The 20,979-nt window shown below is 46.7% G+C and overlaps 1 pseudogene; it reads left to right on the top strand.

Moving 5' to 3' along the window:
• The first annotated feature begins 616 nt into the window (after nucleotides 1-616).
• LOC147962145 (WAT1-related protein At1g09380-like) lies at nucleotides 617-20,016 on the top strand (annotated as a pseudogene).
• The last annotated feature ends 963 nt before the right edge of the window (nucleotides 20,017-20,979 follow it).

The following is a 20,979-nucleotide window of genomic DNA, read 5'->3' as shown; positions in this document are numbered from 1 at the left end:
CACCCATATGTTTGAACTTGACTCGACTCTCACTGGACCGCTCGGGAGCACGAGAAAGCATTGGAAACCTCTTGATCGGGCCCGGAATGGAAAAGCGTTGCGGTTCCACAACTTCTGCAGTTGTAGTAAGGGTCCTGCTGCATTTCCTCTCTAGTCTGTAATGAACTAATCTGTCCTTATATCCAATTTGCCTCGTCGGTCACGTCAGAGCTCTGACTGCCATGCATGGTCATGGTGCACAAGGGGTGAAGCAATAACTCTCGATGAAGATCGCGGTGAACATTTATACCATCGCAACGTTGCAAGCTCTGGAGTAGTATCAAAAAAAATAATCTGACCGAATCATGGAATCAAGTTATTACCCCTCAAAAAATCATGGAATTAAATTGACCACGTGACAGTATTGCAGATGGTACACCCACAGTCGACTCGACACACGTCCAGCTGTACGTCCTCACATTCCCTGCGATACGATACGATAGTGTCCTACATCCTCGGAATTAGCTCTACAAGACTACAACTGGCCGGCCATTGCCATCTTCGTCCCTCCCCCTCCTCGCCTCTCCAACACCCGGCCTCTCCATCGTCTGCAAGTCCGGCCGGTGGGACGCCAGCCATGGGCTGCTTGCCGACTCTGGCCATGCTGGCGGTCCAGGCGGGTTTCGCCGGCATGAATGTGCTCTCCAAGCTCTCGCTGGATACGGGCATGAGCCCGTTCGTGCTCATCGCCTGCAGGAGCTTCATCGCCGCCGGATTCCTCGCTCCCATCGCGCTCTACTACGAGCGGTACCTGTTTCCTTCTATCTATCTCTTGTCGATCCTCCTTGCGATCTCACGCCGAAGGAAATCTCCCTCTCTCTGAGATCAATCATGCATGGCCGTACCCGTACATGGTGCAGGAACCTGTGGGCGACCATGAGCAGGAGGGTGATCCTGGAGATCTTCATCTCCTCCACTCTCGGGTATGTACGTAATTATTTAACTGCAGCAATGATGTAAAGATGCCCTAAAAACAGGCAATGGCCAGCTGATCTACTAGCTAGAAAGAATAAAGTGTTACAGGACTCGCGCGCGCGTGCTTCCAGTCGACGACCCCCACGGTGGCGTCGGCGCTGGGCAACCTGGTGCCCGCCCTGACGTTCCTCATCGCGGCGGCGGCCAAGGTGGAGACGCTGAGGCTCAAAACGCGCGCCGGGCAGGCCAAGGTCGCCGGCACCGTCGTCTGCCTCGGCGGATCAATGGTCATGCTCTTGTGCAAGGGCCCCCTGCTGAGGATCTGGGCCTCGCCGCTCCACTGGAGGTACGCCGAGGAGATCACCGCTGCCGCGGCAGCAAAGGCCACCGGCGGCCGCAGCGCCGTGTCGGTCGGCGACGTGCTCATCATCCTCAGCTGCGTCGCCTGGGCCGGATGGCTGGTTCTCCAGGTACGCGGCCGTAACACAAGTCAATAATCTACTAATTAACTTTGCATTTTGGTGATGAAATTTTCCTTGTAGAACAAGACCTCTCAACGGTTCGCAGCACCTTACACGAGCACCATCATCATGTCGCTGATCGTGGGCGTGGAGTTCGCGGTGGTGAGCGCCGCCGTGTGGGAGCTCGGGTCCGGCATCCGGCTCTACTCCGTCCTCTACATGGTATGAAAATCTCTACTTTCCATGATTGCCAAATCGCCTCGCTAATCATGTTTCTAACCAAAATTAGTGCATACGTATGCAGGGGATCGTGGGCTGGGGGGCACCTTTGTGGTGATCACGTGGTGCATTAAGCTGCGTGGCCCACTGTTCGTCTCCATGCAGGGGCGGAGCCGGGGGGGGGGGGGGGGGGGGGGACGAGCAGGGGCCTGCACCCCCCCCCCCCCCCCAACGATCAACAATTTTAATAGAAGCAACTAGTAATTATCAACAAGATTCGATCAATGTACATACTCGACCCCCCTCCCCCCCTATACTCGAATCCTGGCTCCGCCACTGTCTTCACGTTCAACCACGTGGTCTTGGTGGTCTGCGCCGTGCTCGGGTGGGCGCTCCTCGGCGAAAAGATACACCTCAAAGAGTAAGTGTTTGCTCTAGTCACTGGTAGAAAAAGGGCCTATAGTCCCGGTTCGTAAGGGCCTTTAGTCCCGGTTCCTGAACCGGGACTAAAGTGTCGGTACTAATGCCCCGACCCTTTAGTCCCGGTTCAATCCAGAACCGGGACTGATGGGCCTCCACGTGGGCAGTGCGCAGAGCCCAGGCAGGAGACCCTTTGGTCCCGGTTGGTGGCACCAACCGGGACCAATAGGCATCCACGCGTCAGCATTTCTGTGGCTGGGGTTTTAGTTTTTTTTTTTAAAGGGGGGGGGGGGTTCGGGGTTTTGGGGGGTTAATTTAGGTGTTTCATATATTGTGTTAGCTAACTATAATTAATAGAGAGAAGTGTCCTCTCTTATGTCCGTGCTTGGTCGACGCTACGTACTATACATACGTATAGAGAGGACTAGACACGCTGGCTAGCTAGTAAGCAAACGAAGGAAACAGAAGATCGTGATGAACATATATGCATACAGAGAGAAGTGATATCGACCACCTCTCTTTCTCCAAGAGATTGGTCGAACAACAAGTTCTCGTATATCTATCTGACACTACCGGCTACATATATACAATAATTATCTCCTACAAATATAATCATACGGACTCAGGGTCCACATAGAATTCTCCGTTTTCAGGGATCACGTGGTCAAGAAAGAATGCCGCCAATTCCTCTTGAATTCCTCGCATGCGAGCTGGTGCTAGGAGTTCATCCCGCTTCCGAAACATCTAATTTAAAGAAGGGGTCCATACATATATATATGAATGAATGAAACTCAACACAAATGATGGTAATAAAATAAAATTGTGAATGTTGTTATTTACGTACTTCATATTGTTCTTCAGTGTAGCCCCGTTCACAGGTCGTGTGGCGGATGGACTCGCAAACATAGTATCCACAGAAATCATTCCCTTGTTCCTGCCACAACCACTTTACAAGAAATAGAGGTTAATCAAACTGATAAGCAAGAATGCCAAATGGTATTGATGAAACTAGCGCTTGAATGACTAGTAGATGCGCTTAAAATGCTACTATAGTACTTACTTTCGGGTGTCTAAATTGCAGCTCCTTCGGCAGTCCCGGAGCTTTTCTGGTGAATTTTCTCCAAACCCTGCCGGAGAAAGAAAACAATTACTTGATATATCAGGAAATGAACAAAGTTGCTGATATGATGGATAATGATCGATTTAACTTACTTCTCGAGCATTTGAGTCATGTCCGCATAGTCTTGGGGATCTTTTCGTCTTGAGTCTAAGACGGTTACTAGTCCCTGCTCAAGCTTAATATGTAGGAGAATATAGTGGAAACTGCACACGCATGCATAACTCATCAATTACATTACTATAACCTTGACTAATATATAAGGAAAACCGAATACGCACAAGACAGTAACACTCACTTTTTGTTGTAAGGAAAGAGTATTATATCTTTGTTTTGATTTATTACCAACGATCGTAGCAAGTTGGCCTCGGTATCTGCGGCATGAAATTTAACCTGAGTTGCATCTATGAGATATGTGTTAATGAACCCAATATCACCGACTTGTCTTTTCTTCAATTCGGCGATCTTCAATCTGCATAATATAGTGAGGATGATTATAAATACATGCAATGAAAGAGCTAAGCTATATAGAGAAACTTAATGACAGAAGTAGTACTACTTACAGACAGTAGCAGGCGACCGTTGTTTTATCGAGGGCCAATTGATTGAAAAACTGATAGAACTCCTCAAATGGAACAGGCAACAGATCAATTCCAACGAGGTCATGCTCCTTTTTAACTTTCACATACAAAGTACTCCTCCCCCCAGAGTCTCTACAGATTTTCAAGTACCAATCATGCAATCTTCGCATCATCGTTGATAGAGATCTTTCATCTTTGACGAGAGGCTTCTCGTACTCGTATCTTTGTATCTGCACCTCCATGAAATCATAATGTACATCGTCGGGCAGGTAATCTCCAAGATTGCTATAACCGGGCACCATCCTCGGATCATTAGCGACGTTGTGGCTAGGCACCTTGAGCGGGGGGCATGATTGCTTCGCTTGTTCGCCGAGCTGGGCAATTTGTTTCCCAGCTCGTCGTTCTTTCAGCCTTTGATCACTGACAGTACTTCCCGACCGCTCCGCTTCGGCAAATTCCTTTCCAATAATGCGGTCATAGTTTCCTTTCGACGGAGACTTCGGTGGTTTTGTCAGGGCAGCCAGAGTGCGCTTCACTTTCACCCGATCTACCTTTTCCTCCGGAGGTGGATGTTTCTTTGCTTTCACCCCTTCAAAGAAGTTCCTCACTTCTTCTCGCGCGATCTCGGCGTTCTCCTCCAGGGTCCTCTCATATGGTAACTTGTCTGGAGTCTTCAGAGAAGGACCGAATCTGTATGTCCTCCCGCCTCTAGTTGTACTGCTAGACACCGACCGAGCAGACGGAGCGGTTGTCTTCTTTACTTGCATAAGAGGCGGAGGAGAAGGACTACGACGCGCCGGAGCAGCTGGAGCGGCGGCAGGTCTCTTCCGTCCTTGCTGACGAGGCGGAGAAGGAGGAGGCTGGCTGCTCGAGCGCGTCGGCGCAGGCGGAGAAGGAGGCGGAGTGCCGCCACGCGCCGGAGAAGGAGCCGACCGAGGGCCCTGATCGTCACTCACCGGAGGAGGAGGCGGTGGAGGCGGAGTGCCCTGACTTGCCGGAGGAGGAGGAGGAGGCGGAGGCGTCCAGTTCGGAAGGTTGATGAGATCCTTCCGCCATAGGCATGGAGTCTTCAGAGCAGACCTCAGCCGAGTCTCCCCTTCACCAGTAGGGTGGTCAAGCTGGAGGTCCTCAAATCCCTCTGTTATCTCATCCACCATCACCCTAGCATATCCTTCTGGAATAGGCCGGCAGTGAAAAGTTGCGCCGGGTTCAGTAGGATAAACAGAGCCAACAGCCGCCTTGACCTTCAAATTCATCCATTGCGTCATAAGGTGGCAATTTTGAGACTCCGTTATAGCATCCACGGGATAGCTGGCAGGAGCCGTCAAGGCATGCTCCGGCTGAAGCAGCTCGGTGGAAGCCACGCTGCTTCTGCGCTGAGATGGCGGGGTAGCTTCGGGGGAGGCTTCGGCAGTACGTTTGCTGCGATTTGCTTCTCGTTCCTCTATCGCGTCTACCCTTGCTTGCAGCGCCTGCGTTTGGGTCTGCTGCACTTTTTTCCTCCTCTCATGGGATTTGTAACCGCCTGCGTCCGGAAACCCAACCTTCCACGGAACGGAGCCTGGCGTGCCTCGTGTCCGTCCAGGGTGCTCAGGATTTCTGAGGGCCATTGTGAGCTCGTCGTTCTCTCTGTCTGGAAAGAACGTCCCTTCCTGCGCTGCTTCGATATACTGCTTAAGCTTACTGACTAGTATGTCCATTTGATCATTCGTCCAAATGCACTTCCCTGTTACAGGGTCTAAGGTTCCGCCAGCCCCGAAGAACCAAGTCCGGCAACGGTCTGGCCAGTTAATTGTCTCTGGTTCGATCCCTTTATGAACCAGATCATTCTCAGTCTTGGACCACTTAGGCCGGGCTACGAGGTAGCCACCTGACCCCGTGCGATGGTGAAGCTTCTTCTTCGCAGCATTTTGCTTGTTTGTCACCGACATCTTCTGACTCTTTTCCGATGTCTTGTGGGCCACAAATGCGGGCCAGTGATCTCTGATCTTCTCATATCTGCCCTTGAATTCTGGTGTCTCATTATTTTCGACAAACTTATTCAGCTCTTTCTTCCACCTCCTGAATAGTTCTGCCATCCTCTTCAGAGCAAAAGACTCGATTAATTTCTCTTTAAATGGGTTCTCTGGATTATCCTCAGGCGGTAGGGTGAAATTTAACTTCAGCTCAGTCCAAAGATCATTTTTCTGTATATCATTGACATAAGACACCTCAGGGTCTTCTGTAGCCGGCTTAAACCATTGCTGGATGCTTATCGGGATCTTGTCCCTAACCAGAACCCCGCACTGAGCAACAAATGCGCTCTTTGTCCGGAGGGGTTCAATAGGTTGGCCGTCGGGCGCGATTGCTATGATCTCAAACTTTTCATCCGAGCTCAACTTTTTCTTCGGGCCTCGTCTCTTTACCGAAGTTGTGCTTGATCCGGAGGGCTAGAAAAAAGAACAAAGACTTAATTAATATGTGTACATACCAAAACAATGAATGCATCAATCAGCTAGTCAGCATAGGCTTAACTAATATATATACCTGGCCGAACTCGGTTCGGTCACCGGAGCCGTCATCACTGTCTCCTTCTTGCACCGGCATTGGGTCACCAGAGCCGTCCTCATGTTGTTCTTCTTGCACCGGCATTAGGTCACCGTAGCCAGCTTGTTCACCCTCTCCTTCCAGACCATCGGTTTCATTGAGAAACAACGAGATGGCATCACTTCCTTCTACGATTATGTCCCTCGACAACGCTTCTTTTGTTGCTTCGTCTAGGACGGTGTCCATAGTTTCTACAAATATTTACAACATGGCAATTATTATTCAAACATGACAGATGGATATAGTAGTGCCAAATGTAGAACTAGCTACCTAATCATAGTAAGCTATCGGGAGGGGGTATATATCGACAACGACGACACTACATCTATGTCCCTCGACGACCCTCGTTCCCGATAAAAAAAGAGGAAGAAGAAGAAAAAAAAGAGGAGAAGAAAGAATAGAGGAGAAGAACTCCTCTATTCTTTCTTCTCCTCTTTTTTTTTCTTCTTCCTCTTCTTTTTTTATCCTCTTCTTCCTCTCATGTTCGAGAGGATCGCCGAGGGGTCGGGAGGTTGCCTAGTGTCAAAGGATTCAACAAAACCATGTCTTCATCATTAGGTGAAAGTAACATGTGCATGATGGTACGAAGCTCTTCAAAGTTGTTATGGAACGGAGTCCCAGATAGGATAATTCGCTTTTTGGTACAAAGTTCAGAAAGAGCCTTCCGAATATCGCTATTTGGAAGGCCTTTGCTGAATTCATACCAAAAGGCGGATTATTCTATCCGGGACTCCATTCCAGAACAACTTTGCAGAACTTCGTACCAACATGCCCTGGTTACTTCCGGCTAATGATGAAGGCATGGATTTTTTCAATACTTTGACACTAGGAAACCTCTCTCGACCCCTCGGCGATCCTCGACCCCTCGAACCCTCGACGACCCTGAAACCCTCGACCCCTAGACGACCCTCTTCTTCCTCTCATGTTCGAGAGGATCGCCGAGGGGTCGGGAGGTTTCCTAGTGTCAAAGGATTCAACAAAACCATGTCTTCATCATTAGGCGAAAGTAACATGTGCATGATGGTACGAAGCTCTTCAAAGTTGTTATGGAACGGAGTCCCAGATAGGATAATTCGCTTTTTGGTACAAAGTTCAGAAAGAGCCTTCCGAATATCGCTATTTGGAAGGCCTTTGCTGAATTCGTACCAAAAGGCGGATTATTCTATCCGGGACTCCATTCCAGAACAACTTTGCAGAACTTCATACCAACATGCCCTGGTTACTTCCGGCTAATGATGAAGGCATGGATTTCTTCAATACTTTGACACTAGGAAACCTCTCTCAACCCCTCGGCGATCCTCGACCCCTCGAACCCTCGACGACCCTGAAACCCTCGACCCCTAGACGACCCTCTTCTTCCTCTCATGTTCGAGAGGATCGCCGAGGGGTCGGGAGGTTTCCTAGTGTCAAAGGATTCAACAAAACCATGTCTTCATCATTAGGCGAAAGTAACATGTGCATGATGGTACGAAGCTCTTCAAAGTTGTTCTGGCATGGAGTCCCAGATAGGATAATTCGCTTTTTGGTACAAAGTTCAGAAAGAGCCTTCCGAATATCGCTATTTGGAAGGCCTTTGCTGAATTCGTACCAGAAGGCGGATTATTCTATCCGGGACTCCATTCCAGAACAATTTTGCAGAACTTCGTACCAACATGCCCTGGTTACTTCCGGCTAATGATGAAGGCATGGATTTCTTTAATACTTTGACACTAGGAGAAGATCGAAGAAAAAAAAGAGGAGAAGAAGAAAGGAATAGTGGAGAAGAAGAGAAAATAGAATATATTCTATTTTCTCTTCTTCTCCACTATTCCTTTCTTCTTCTCCTCTTCTTTTTCTTCTTTTTTCTTCTTCTTATTTATTTCTCCTCTTCTTTTCGGTAGAGGAAACCCTAAATAGCAAGTATCGTGGGTGTGAGATACATGTGGCCGTCGATGTCGGACACTACATCCACGTCCCACAAGTGACGTGGGCGTCGAAGCCCGCGCCACTTGTGGGATGTGGATGTAGTGTCCGACACCGACGGTACATGTATCTCACACCGACGATACTTTGTATTTATGGTTTCTCCTCTACCGCTCGGCGACCCTCGACGACCCTCGTTCCCGATAAAATAAAGAGGAAGAAGAAGAAGAAAAAAGAAGAAAAGAAAGAATAGAGGAGAAGACTTCCTCTTCTTCCTCTCCTCTTCTTCTCCCTCTTCTTCCCCTTCTTCCTCGCCTCTCTCATGAATGTCCGACGTTCTCGACCCCCCCCCCATGTGTCGAAGAAAAAAAAGAAGAAAAAAAAGAGGAGAAGAAGAAAGGAATAGAGGAGAAAAGAGAAAATAGAATATATATTCTAATTTTCTCTTCTTCTCCTCTATTCCTTTCTTCTTCTCCTCTTCTTTTTCTTCTTTTTTCTTCTTATTTATTTCTCCTCGTCTTCCTCTCCCCTCTCAGCGACCCTAGACCCCCTCTCGACCCTCGTTCCCGATAAAAAAAAGGAAGAAGAAGAAAAAAAAAGAGGAGAAGAAAGAATAGAGGATATCTTCTCCTCTGTTCTTTCTTCTCCTCTATTTTTTCTCATGAATATCCGACGTCCCCCCTCTCGACACACCCACGACCTAAAATGACCTAAAATGAAAATAACCTAAAATTCACTAAAGTTATCGATGACCCTCTCGACACACCCACGAATAAGAAAATATATCATCTTCTTCATCTCCTCTTCTTTGCATATTCACATAGCCACATACACATACATAGCCACATACATATTCATCTATGAATAAAAAAACATCATAGGTACAATTCATATCGACATTTATACATACATGAAAAAAATTATATGAACATCGTGAACAAAAAGATCATCGAGAAAAATTATTTTCCATGAACATACATATAGCCACATTCATATAGAACTTTTCCATATATGAACATATATAGATGATTTTCTAAAAATGTAACTTTGCATATATGTACATATATACACAGAGAAAATACATGCATATATAGCCATATCCATAAACAGAGAGCAGCGGCGGCAATGGGTGGCGTCGTCGCCGACGGGGAAGGGAAAGGGGGGAGCTCACTGGGGGCGGGCGGTGACGGGGAGAGGAGGCCAGCGACGGGAAGGAGGACGGCGGGCTCGGGGATGCCGGCGATGGGGACGGCGTGCGCGGGGCGGCACGCGGTGACGGGGACGACGGGCTCGGGGTGGCACACGGCGACGAGGACGGCCGCGGGCTCGGGGCGGCACACGGCGACGGGGATGAGGAGGCGGGGCTCGGGGCAGGGTGGACGGCAGCGAGCTCGGGGCAGGGCGGCCAGCGACGGGCAGGAGGGCGCGACGACGACGACAGCGACAGGGCGCGGCGACGGCGATTGGGCAGGGCGCAGCGACGGCAAGCACGCGGGTATGGGGCAGGGCGCGGCGACGGCGACGAGGAGGACGAGCAGACTGGCGGCGTCGGCGATGGGGAATGGAGCAGTTGGCGAAAATTTCCTAAGTGTGGCCTTATATAGCAGAGCCTTTAGTCCCGGTTCGTGGCAGCAACCGGGACTAAAGGTGGGCATTAGTCCCGGTTGGTGCCACCAACCGAGACCAAAGGCCTCTTTTCAGCAGCCCAAAGGGCGGGAAGCGGCGGCCTTTGGTCTCGGTTGGTGACACCGACCGGGACTAAAGGGGGGCATTGGTCACGGTTTGTGCCACGAACCGTGACCAATGCCCCCTTTAGTCCCGGTTGGTGACCAATGGTCTTGTGCTACCCCGCGCCCAAAAGTTTAGTCCCACATCGCTAGCTGAAGGGCGCCGGCACTGGTTTATAAGCCCTGGTGTGCCTCCCCATTCGAGCTCCTCTCTAATGCAGGCTTTCAGGCCTAAACTTGCTACTGCATGTGGGCCTATTGGGCCTTCTGCGGGCCTGACTCCTGGCCCATGTAGGGTTTCTAGCCGTATTCAGGCTGTGGAGGCCCAGTAGGAGGCATTTTTTTTTGGTTTTTTCTTTTTTATTTCTATATTTTTTTGGTTTTTTATTTTTTTATTTCTACTTAAAACTAAATACTTACAGTTTTTTAGTGATTTCTTTTTGCTTTTAGGTCACAAAAATTATAAACTTTCTGTTAGTGCCATTAGTTTTAAATTTTGAATAGTTTAAATTGGAATTTTTAAAAATTTGTGTGAATCACTAGTTTATGAATAACTTTACTATAAAAATAGAATTTTTTTTTCTATTTATTTTTTATTTATACTTACAACTAAATACTTATAGTTTTTTAGTGATTTCTTTTTGATTTTAGGTCACAAAAATTATAAACTTTCTGTTAGTGCCATTAGTTTTAAAATTTTGAATAGTTTAAATTTGAATTTTATAAAATTTGTGTGAATCACTAGTTTATGAATAACTTTACTATAAAAATAGAATTTTTTTTCTTCTTTGCTATTTATTTTTTATTTATACTTACAATTAAATACTTATAGTTTGATTTTAGGTCACAAAAATTATATTATTTTTGCTACTGAAGAATATTATAGTTTTATTTTAGTTGATCATAACATAATATTTTAATTGATTGTTTTTATTTTCATAAAAGTTTTGTAGTTCATTCTGTTTGTTATTAATTCATTCTTTGAGCTAAATGACTCTGAGATTGGAAAGCATTTCAAAATGAACTCTGAAAAGGTTGAAAGTTGGCATGGTATCATCATTTCACCCACATAGCATGTTCCAAAAAGTAGAGAGGGTTACGACAAAAACTTGATGCACTTCGTATACAAAATGGACAATCACTTTCGAAGTATCAAAGTTTCGAACCATAAGACATGAAAGCATTTCAAATGAACTCTGAAAAAGTTGAAAGTTGGGATGGTATCATAATTTCACCCACATAGCATGTGCATGTACAAAACTGACAATGGTAGCATGTTCGTCTGTTACAAATTTGGCATGGTATCATCATAATAGTTGCGGGAGAAAGTCTTCACGTTTTCTTCGCTTGTGTCATTTGCTTATTGCGCCGTAACCATGGATAATCTTCATTGTTTATCAGGATGTTTGGGTCAGCCTTGACATTGAAAGGAGGAATTTCATGGAACTTTTCATAATCTTCAGACATGTCTGTCTTGCCGTCCACTTCCAGGATGTCCCTTTTTCCTGGAAGAACTATGTGGCGCTTTGGCTCATCGTATGATGTATTCGCTTCCTTATCTTTTATTTTTCTTGGTTTGGTAGACATGTCCTTCACATAGATAACCTGTGCCACATCACTGGCTAGGACGAACGGTTCGTCAGTGTATCCAAGATTTTTCAGATCCACTGTTGTCATTCCGTACTGTGGGTCTACCTGTACCCCGCCGCCTAATAGATTGACCCATTTGCACTTAAACAAAGGGACCTTAAAATCAGATCCGTAGTCAAGTTCCCATATGTCCACTATGTAACCATAATATGTGTCCTTTCCGCTCTCGGTTGCTGCATCAAAGCGGACACCGCTGTTTTGGTTGGTGCTCTTTTGATCTTGGACGATCATGTAAAATGTATTCCCATTTATCTCGTATCCTTTGTAAGTCAATACAGTCAAAGATGGTCCCCTGGACAACAAGTACAACTCATCACAAACAGTGTTGTCACCTCTGAGACGTGTTTCCAACCAATTGCTGAAAGTCCTGATGTGTTCACATGTAATCCAGCCGTCGCATTGCTCCGGGTGTTTGGAGCGCAGACTGTTCTTGTGTTCATCGACATACGGGGTCACCAAGGTAGAGTTCTGTAGAACTGTGTAGTGTGCTTGAGACCAAGAATATCCGTCCCTGCATATTATTGAGTCTCTTCCAAGAGTGCCTTTTCCAGTCAGTCTCCCCTCATACCGCGATTTAGGGAGACCTATCTTGTTAAGGCCAGGAATGAAGTCAACACAAAACCCGATAACATCCTCTGTTTGATGGCCCATGGAGATGCTTCCTTCTGTCCTAGCGCGGTTACGGACATATTTCTTTAGGACTCCCATGAACCTCTCAAAGGGGAGCATATTGTGTAGAAATACGGGCCCCGGGATGACAATCTCGTCGACTAGATGAACTAGGACGTGTGTCATGATATTGAAGAAGGATGGTGGGAACACCAGCTCGAAACTGACAAGACATTGCGCCACATCACTCCTTAGCCTTGGTACGATTTCTGGATCGATCATCTTCTGAGAGATTGCATTGAGGAATGCACATAGCTTCACAATGGCTAATCGGACGTTTTCCGGTAGAAGCCCCCTCAATGCAACCGGAAGCAGTTGCGTCATAATCACGTGGCAGTCATGAGACTTTAGGTTCTGAAACTTTTTCTCTGGCATATTTATTATTCCCTTTATATTCGACGAGAAGCCAGTCGTGACCTTCATACTGAGCAGGCATTCAAAGAAGATTTCTTTCTCTTCTTTCGTAAGAGCGTAGCTGGCAGGACCTTTATACTGCTTCGGAGACATGCCGTCTTTTTCGTGCAAACGTTGCAGGTCCTCCCGTGCCTCAGGTGTATCTTTTGTCTTCCCATACACGCCCAAGAAGCCTAGCAGGTTCACGCAAAGGTTCTTCGTCACGTGCATCACGTCGATTGAGGAGCGGACCTCTAGGTCTTTCCAGTAGGGTAGGTCCCAAAATATAGATTTCTTCTTCCACATGGGTGCGTGTCCCTCAGCATCATTCGGAACAGCTAGTCCACCGGGACCCTTTCCAAAGATTACGTAGTGTAAATCATTGACCATAGCAAGCACGTGATCACCGGTGCACATGGCGGGCTTCTTCCGGTGATCTGCCTCGCCTTTGAAATGCTTGCCTTTCTTTCGACATTGATGGTTGGTCGGAAGAAATCGACGATGGCCCAGGTACACATTCTTCCTGCATTTGTCCAGGTATATACTTTCAGTGTCATCTAAACAGTGCGTGCATGCGTGGTATCCTTTGTTTGTCTGTCCTGAAAGGTTACTGAGAGCGGGCCAATCGTTGATGGTCACGAACAGCAACACCTTAAGGTTAAATTCCTCCTGTCTGTGCTCATCCCACGTACGTACACCGTTTCCATTCCACAGCTGTAAAAGTTCTTCAACTAATGGCCTTAGGTACACATCAATTTCGTTGCCGGGTTGCTTAGGGCCTTGGATGAGAACTGGCATCATAATGAACTTCCGCTTCATGCACATCCAAGGAGGAAGGTTATACATACATAGAGTCACGGGCCAGGTGCTGTGATTGCTGCTCTGCTCCCCAAAAGGATTAATGCCATCCGCGCTTAAAGCAAACCATACATTCCTTGGGTCCTTTGCAAACTCATCCCAGTACTTTCTCTTGATTTTTCTCCACTGCGACCCGTCAGCGGGTGCTCTCAACTTCCCATCTTTCTTTCGGTTCTCACTGTGCCATCGCATCAACTTGGCATGCTCTTCGTTTCTGAACAGACGTTTCAACCGTGGTATTATAGGAGCCATCTATCTACAATCAACATAAACAAGCAAGATACTATCAGGTACTAAGTTCATGATAAGTTTAAGTTCAATTAATCAAATTACTTAAGAACTCCCACTTAGATAGACATCCCTCTAATCCTCCAAGTGATTACGTGATCCAAATCAACTAAACCATAACCGATCATCACGTAAGATGGAGTAGTTTTCAATGGTGAACATCGTTATGTTGATCATATCTACTATATGATTCACGCTCGACCTTTCGGTCTCCGTGTTTCGAGGCCATATCTGCATATGCTAGGCTTGTCAAGTTTAACCTGAGTATTCTGTGTGTGCAAAACTGGCTTGCACCCGTTGTAGATGGACGTAGAGCTTATCACACCCGATCATCACGTGGTGTCTGGGCACGACGAACTTTGGCAACGGTGCATACTCAGGGAGAACACTTCTTGATAATTTAGTGAGAGATCATCTTATAATGCTACCATCAATCAAAGCAAGATAAGATGCATAAAAGGATAAACATCACATTCAATCAATATAAGTGATATGATATGGCCATCATCATCTTGTGCTTGTGATCTCCATCTCCGAAGCACCGTCATGATCACCATCGTCACCGGCACGACACCTTGATCTCCATCGTAGCATCGTTGTCGTCTCGCCAATCTTATGCTTCCACGACTATCACTACCGCTTAATAATAAAGTAAAGCATTACATCATGATTGCATTGCATACAATAAAGCGACAACCATATGGCTCCTGCCAGTTGCCGATAACTTGGTTACAAAACCTGATCATCTCATACAATAAAATTTAGCATCATGTCTTGACCATATCACATCACAACATGCCCTGCAAAAACAAGTTAGACGTCCTCTACTTTGTTGTTGCATATTTTACGTGGCTGCTACGGGCTTAAGCAAGAACCAATCTTACCTACGCATCAAAACCACAACGATAGTTTGTCAAATAGACTCCGTTTTAACCTTCGCAAGGACCGGGCGTAGCCACACTCGGTTCAACTAAAGTTGGAGAGACAGTCGCCCGCAAGCCACCTGTGTGCAAAGCACGTCGGGGGAACCAGTCTCGCGTAAGGGTACGCGTAAGGTTGGTCCGGGTCGTCTCGTCCAACAATACCGCCGAACCAAAGTATGGTATGCTGGTAGGCAGTATGACTTGTATCGCCCACAACTCACTTGTGTTCTACTCGTGCAAATAACATCAAACCATAAAACCTAGGCTCGGATGCCACTGTTGGGGAACGTAGTAATTTCAAAAAAATTCCTACGCACACGCAAGATCATGGTGATGTATAGCAACGAGAGGGAGAGTCTGATCTACGTACCCTTGTAGATCGCAACGGAAGAGTTGACACAACGTAGAGGAAGTAGTCGTACGTCTTCTTCCCGATCCGACCGATCCAAGCACCGTTACTCCGGCACCTCCGAGTTCTAAGCACACGTACAGCTCGATGACTATCCCCGGGCTCCGATCCAGCAAAGCTTCGGGGAGGAGTTCCGTCAGCATGACGGCATGGTGACGATCTTGATGTACTACCGACGCAGGGCTTCGCCTAAGCACTACAACGATATGATCAAGGTGGAATATGGTGGCAGGGGGCACCGCACACGGCTAAGGAACGATCTCAATGATCAACTTGTGTGTCTAGAGGTGCCCCTAGCCTCCGTATATAAAGGAGCCAAAGGGGAGGGGTGCGGCCAGCCCTATGGAGGCGCAGGAGGAGTCCTACTCCTACCGGGAGTAGGACTCCCCCCCCCCAATCCTATTCCAACTAGGATTCCCAAGGGGGAAAGAGAGAGAGAGGTGGCTGGCCACCTCTCCTAGTCCTAATAGGACTAGGGTAGGGGGGAGGTGCGCAGCCCACCATGGGCAGCCCCTTTCACATTTCCACTAAAGCCCGATAAGGCCCATATGGCTCCCGGGGGGGTCCGGTAACCTCCCGGTACTCCGGTAAAATCCCGATTTCACCCGGAACACTTCCGATGTCCAAACATAGGCTTCCAATATATCAATCTTTATGTCTCGACCATTTCGAGACTCCTTGTCATGTCCGTGATCATATCCGGGACTCCGAACAACCTTCGGTACATCAAAATGCATAAACTCATAATAACTGTCATCGTAACGTTAAGCGTGCGGACCCTACGGTTCGAGAACAATGTAGACATGACCGAGACACATCTCCGGTCAATAACCAATAGTGGGACCTGGATGCCCATATTGTCTCCTACATATTCTACAAAGATCTTTATCGGTCAGACCGCATAACAACATACGTTGTTCCCTTTGCCATCGGTATGTTACTTGCCCGAGATTCGATCGTCGGTATCCAATACCTAGTTCAATCTCGTTACCGGCAAGTCTCTTTACTCGTTCCGTAATACATCATCCCGCAACTAACTCATTAGTTGCAATTCTTGCAAGGCTTAAGTGATGTGCATTACCGAGAGGGCCCAGAGATACCTCTCCGACAATCGGAGTGACAAATCCTAATCTCGAAATACGCCAACCCAACATGTACCTTTGGAGACACTTGTAGAGCTCCTTTATAACCACCCAGTTACGTTGTGACGTTTGGTAGCACACAAAGTGTTCCTCCGGTAAACGGGAGTTGCATAATCTCATAGTCATAGGAACATGTATAAGTCATGAAGAAAGCAATAGCAACATACTAAATGATCGGGTGTTAAGCTAATGGAATGGATCATGTCAATCAGATCATTCAACTAATGATGTGACCTCGTTAATCAAATAACAACTCTTTGTTCATGGTTAGGAAACATAACCATCTTTGATTAACGAGCTAGTCAAGTAGAGGCATACTAGTGACACTCTGTTTGTCTATGTATTCATACATGTATTATGTTTCCGGTTAATACAATTCTAGCATGAATAATAAACATTTATCATGATATAAGGAAATAAATAATAACTTTATTATTGCCTCTAGGGCATATTTCCTTCACGGGATTGTTTTTTTTTGTGCGGATTGATTGATTGGCCGTGGACTTCATGAACTTGCTTCCACTTTTGTGGATTCTGCTTGCACTTCTTGAGGATTTTTCTTCCATGACCTATCGAAGACCCACCTTGAGAACTTGGGAGGCACCTGTTCACCTCTGTGGACTAAGAAAACCCTCTGGCATTTTATCTGGAGCTTTTTGGTGGCGTATCCCAGGGTTGTCATGTGGCTAGGCACCGATCCAACTTGCATTGGGCCAGGTAGCCATCATGAATCTTTTCCTATAGTCTCCACTGGGATGCAAGCCTCTGCGAACATGAAGCATGACAGGAAACATGAAGGGTGCGGGGTCTCGGCGCTCAGAAGTGCCCGAGCAATCATCTCCGCTGCCTCCGGAAGCAAACGTTTGATACGTGTCGTGCATTGTGGCTGTAGGAGCTGCTCCACCTGCAACTTGACACATTGTGCCACCCTCCGACAAGTCCTAGGGTAGCCAAAACTTCAATCAACAACATGATGTGGTAGGAGAAAGACGGTTTTTTTCTTGTTGTACTGAGTCCGTTAAAATTGGGGAGACAAATAAAACATCCACAACATGCAACGGAGAGTGCATCATGGATCCAATAGCCCACTGAAAAAAGGTCTTCCCAAGGGAAAAAAACAAAAGGCAACGGAAGAGGCAACATTTTAAGAAAAATATTTTTTTTCCTCTCGAAACCTAAAAACCCTTGGGCGATTAGGGTTTCGGGGTGGACTTGACGGCGGCCGCCGGACCTGATCGGGCGGGCCGCTACAGAACTCCGACGAAGGATGGCAACACCGCCCTCCAGCGCAAGCAAAGGGGCGGCCCCTGACTCTCCTTGGTCGGCCCGGGCGAAACTGTAAGAGGAACTTGGGAAGTTAGGGATCACCGATGAGGAGGTGACGCCTCTGGTGATCGATGATGCTGACGAAGGGAAGCCACAGAAGTGGTTACTTGCAGGGAAGGTGCTCCATCGTCATCTACTGCATATCCAGACTATATGCAACGCACTTCGGCCAGCGTGGGGAAACCCTAGGGGTCTGCAGTTCAGATCCATGGGAGAGAATACCTTTGTGGCAGAGTTCGAGACTCAAAGAGATCGCGATCGCATCTGGGCGGGCTCGCCATGGCATGTGAGTAAGCATGCAGTAATACTTGCTAATTTCGAGGATCATATGAGGCCTGATGAGGTCACTTTTGACCGTCTACACATGTGGGTTAGGATCCCAAATCTGCCATATAATCTTAGAGATGATTATTGTCTGTGCCTCGTCCAAACATTATAGTGTGGCATGAAACCCTTGTAAAGCAGGTGGGAGTGAAGGATTTTCCGGTTAGAGTAAGACCTCGTATTCCCACATTCAGTGCATGGACAACACATAAAACCATTCTGCTTGTTTGCCTCAGCCGCACCGAGAAACTCATGCACGCCCTTAATGTACTCGCGGGTGTGTCTGTCACCGTACATCCATTGCCGGTTCATCTGTGTGCATATATATAATTAAGTGTCCAAATTAATAGAAGTTCATCATCACATTAAAACCAAAGTGCATACATAGTTCTCATCTAATAACATATAGCTCTCCAGAGTATCTAATTAATTAAACCATACATCGAAACTATGTAAAACATTTCAATGCGAAAACAAATGTGATCATAATCGCAACCAAGGTAACAATTGATCCAATGGCATAATGATACCAAGCCTCGGTATGAATGGTATATTTTCTAATCTTTCTAATCTTCAAGCGCATTGCATCCATCTTGATCTTGTGATCATCGACGACATCCGCAACATGCAACTCCAATATCATCTTCTCCTCCTCAAATTTTTTTATTTTTTCCTTCAACAAATTGTTTTCTTCTTCAACTAAATTTAACCTCTCGACAATAGGGTCGGTTGGCATTTCCGATTCACATACATCCTAGATAAATAAAATCTATGTCACGTTGGTCGGCATAATTTTCATAAACAATAAATGAACCAATAGTTATAAAGATAATATACATACCAAATCCGAATCATAGACAGGACGAGGGCCGACGGGGGCGGATACCAAAACCATCCCACTATATAAGATGCAATAAAAATGTAAGAAAATGATACAAGTATCTATCTAAACATACAAGTAAGAATATATTTTTTTTCAGAAAGAAGATAAGAACAAGAGGCTCACCACGGTGGTGTCGGTGATGAGATCGGCGCGGGTGATGACGGCGGTGAAGACGGGGACGGGGCGTGACGGACCGCTAAATCTAGACAAATCTCGAGGAAAATGGAGCTTGGAGGTCGAGCTTCGAGAGGAGAAAGCTTAAGTAGTGTGGCTCGGGCATTCCATCGAACACCTCATGTGCATAGGAGGTGAGCTAGAGCACCACAAAGCCCTCTCCCCCTCGGCCAGAAAAAATAGAGCACTGTGCTCTGCTCTTGCGCGAGGGGGTATATATAGGCACCTCATTGGTCCCTGTTGATGACAAGAACCGGGACTAAAGGGAAGCCTTTGGTCCCGGTTCAAGCCATCAACCGGGACCAATGGTGGTGGGCCAGGAGCGAGGCCCATTGGTCCCGGTTCGTCCCACCAACCGGGACCAAAAGGTCCAGACGAAACAGGACCAATGGCCCACGTGGCCCGGCCGGCCCCCTGGGCTCACGAACCGGGACCAATGCCCACATTGGTCCCGGTTCTAGACTGAACCGGGACTAATCGGCTGAGCCGGCCTGGACCATAGCACTGTTTTCTACTAGTGAGTTCTTCTTCTTTTAAACATGAACATGGCCTGAGCTATAGGAGATCAATGAGGTGTTAAGGCATGTTATTGTATGTACTAGGAGTAGCAAACCTAATATTACTTGTGTTAATTTAATGCCCGTAAAAGAACTCATTTGCCATTTGTAAACTTTTTCTTAGAATCTTATAGTAGAACAAGTATCAGAGATGTTAATCTTGCACCTAGCACCCCTATATTGCACCTAAGATGCTTAGTGCATATATAGCGTATACACTCGAGATTATTTTTCTTTAACAAGCTTCATCCTCTTATGCTGACATGCATTTTCTTTTGGTGTGGTGTCACTGCCCAGTGCGGTTGGATCGGTGCTCATCGTGGCCGGCCTCTACATGGTGTTATGGGGAAAGGCCAGGAAGGCGCGCGAGCCGCCCCATGTCAAGGATGGTGCCGGCGCCGGTGTGTGACGCGGAGGCCACCAAGGGCCGCGGAGGACAGCAGCCAGGTCTAGCAAGATCGCGCTCCTAGCGCTACTCCTATGTATCTGCTGTGGGTCGACTAGTGTCCTCCGTTAGTATGGATGGACAACTCTCTGAACTAACTTGTGTTCTTGTTTGATGGACAACTATGTTTTGAACCCTTTCGGCACCGTTCTGGTTCATAAGCGTAGCTATGTATTTGTCGGTGCTTTTAGAATAAAAAACAATAGAACCACATGCATCACTAACATATAATGTGCCTTTGATAGATTCGTAGGTGCACCGCCAGTATGATGCTCTGTTTTATGCCCAACACCCCTGTATATGCTGCACCTGATCGCCTTCCCGGCTGGAGGTTTTGCTCTGTCAAGCACATCATTTTCGACTGACGATCCTATCTCTAAATTGTCCCTCCACATACAGATTTTTTTTATAAAGAGAGCTCTTCTTTGATTTCATTTAACTGAAACCATAATATCTTCACAAATATTTACCAAAAGAAAAGCTTAGAAGGAAACTACTCCCTCGGTCTAAAATTCTTGAACCCTTTAGACAAGAATTTTGGGACGGAGGGAATACATGAAACTAGACCAAAGCGAACCTATAAACCTCTGAAATACGGGCGTCCACAGATGAACCCTCCCTCCCCACTCCACTATCTCGCCCTTCAGCCGGAATAAATTCACGTAATAATCCATTAACCTCTACTTCTAAAAGGGGAGTTGATAATCTCGCATCACTCCCATCACCCCTCGGCAAATCCTATGTTACGCACGCGAGCGTCTTGTAGATGATCTTTCGCTCAAACGCAACCAATTTAGGCAGGCCCATTTGACACATGCATTAACTCAATCAAATCGGAAATTTCCCAAAACAACTTTCAAATCAATCTTAAGAAAATCTCAACTAAAATAAAACTTCCCTTGGCTTTCACTACTCATACACAAATCAAATACAAATCTTAAAAAACATAAACTATAAACAAAGTTGGTCGG

This window comes from Triticum urartu, chromosome 7A, assembly GCF_056163025.1.
Source record: "Triticum urartu cultivar PI428250 chromosome 7A, HENAU_Tu73, whole genome shotgun sequence".
Taxonomy (NCBI): Eukaryota; Viridiplantae; Streptophyta; class Magnoliopsida; order Poales; family Poaceae; genus Triticum; species Triticum urartu.
This window is presented reverse-complemented; position numbering and strand designations above follow the sequence as displayed.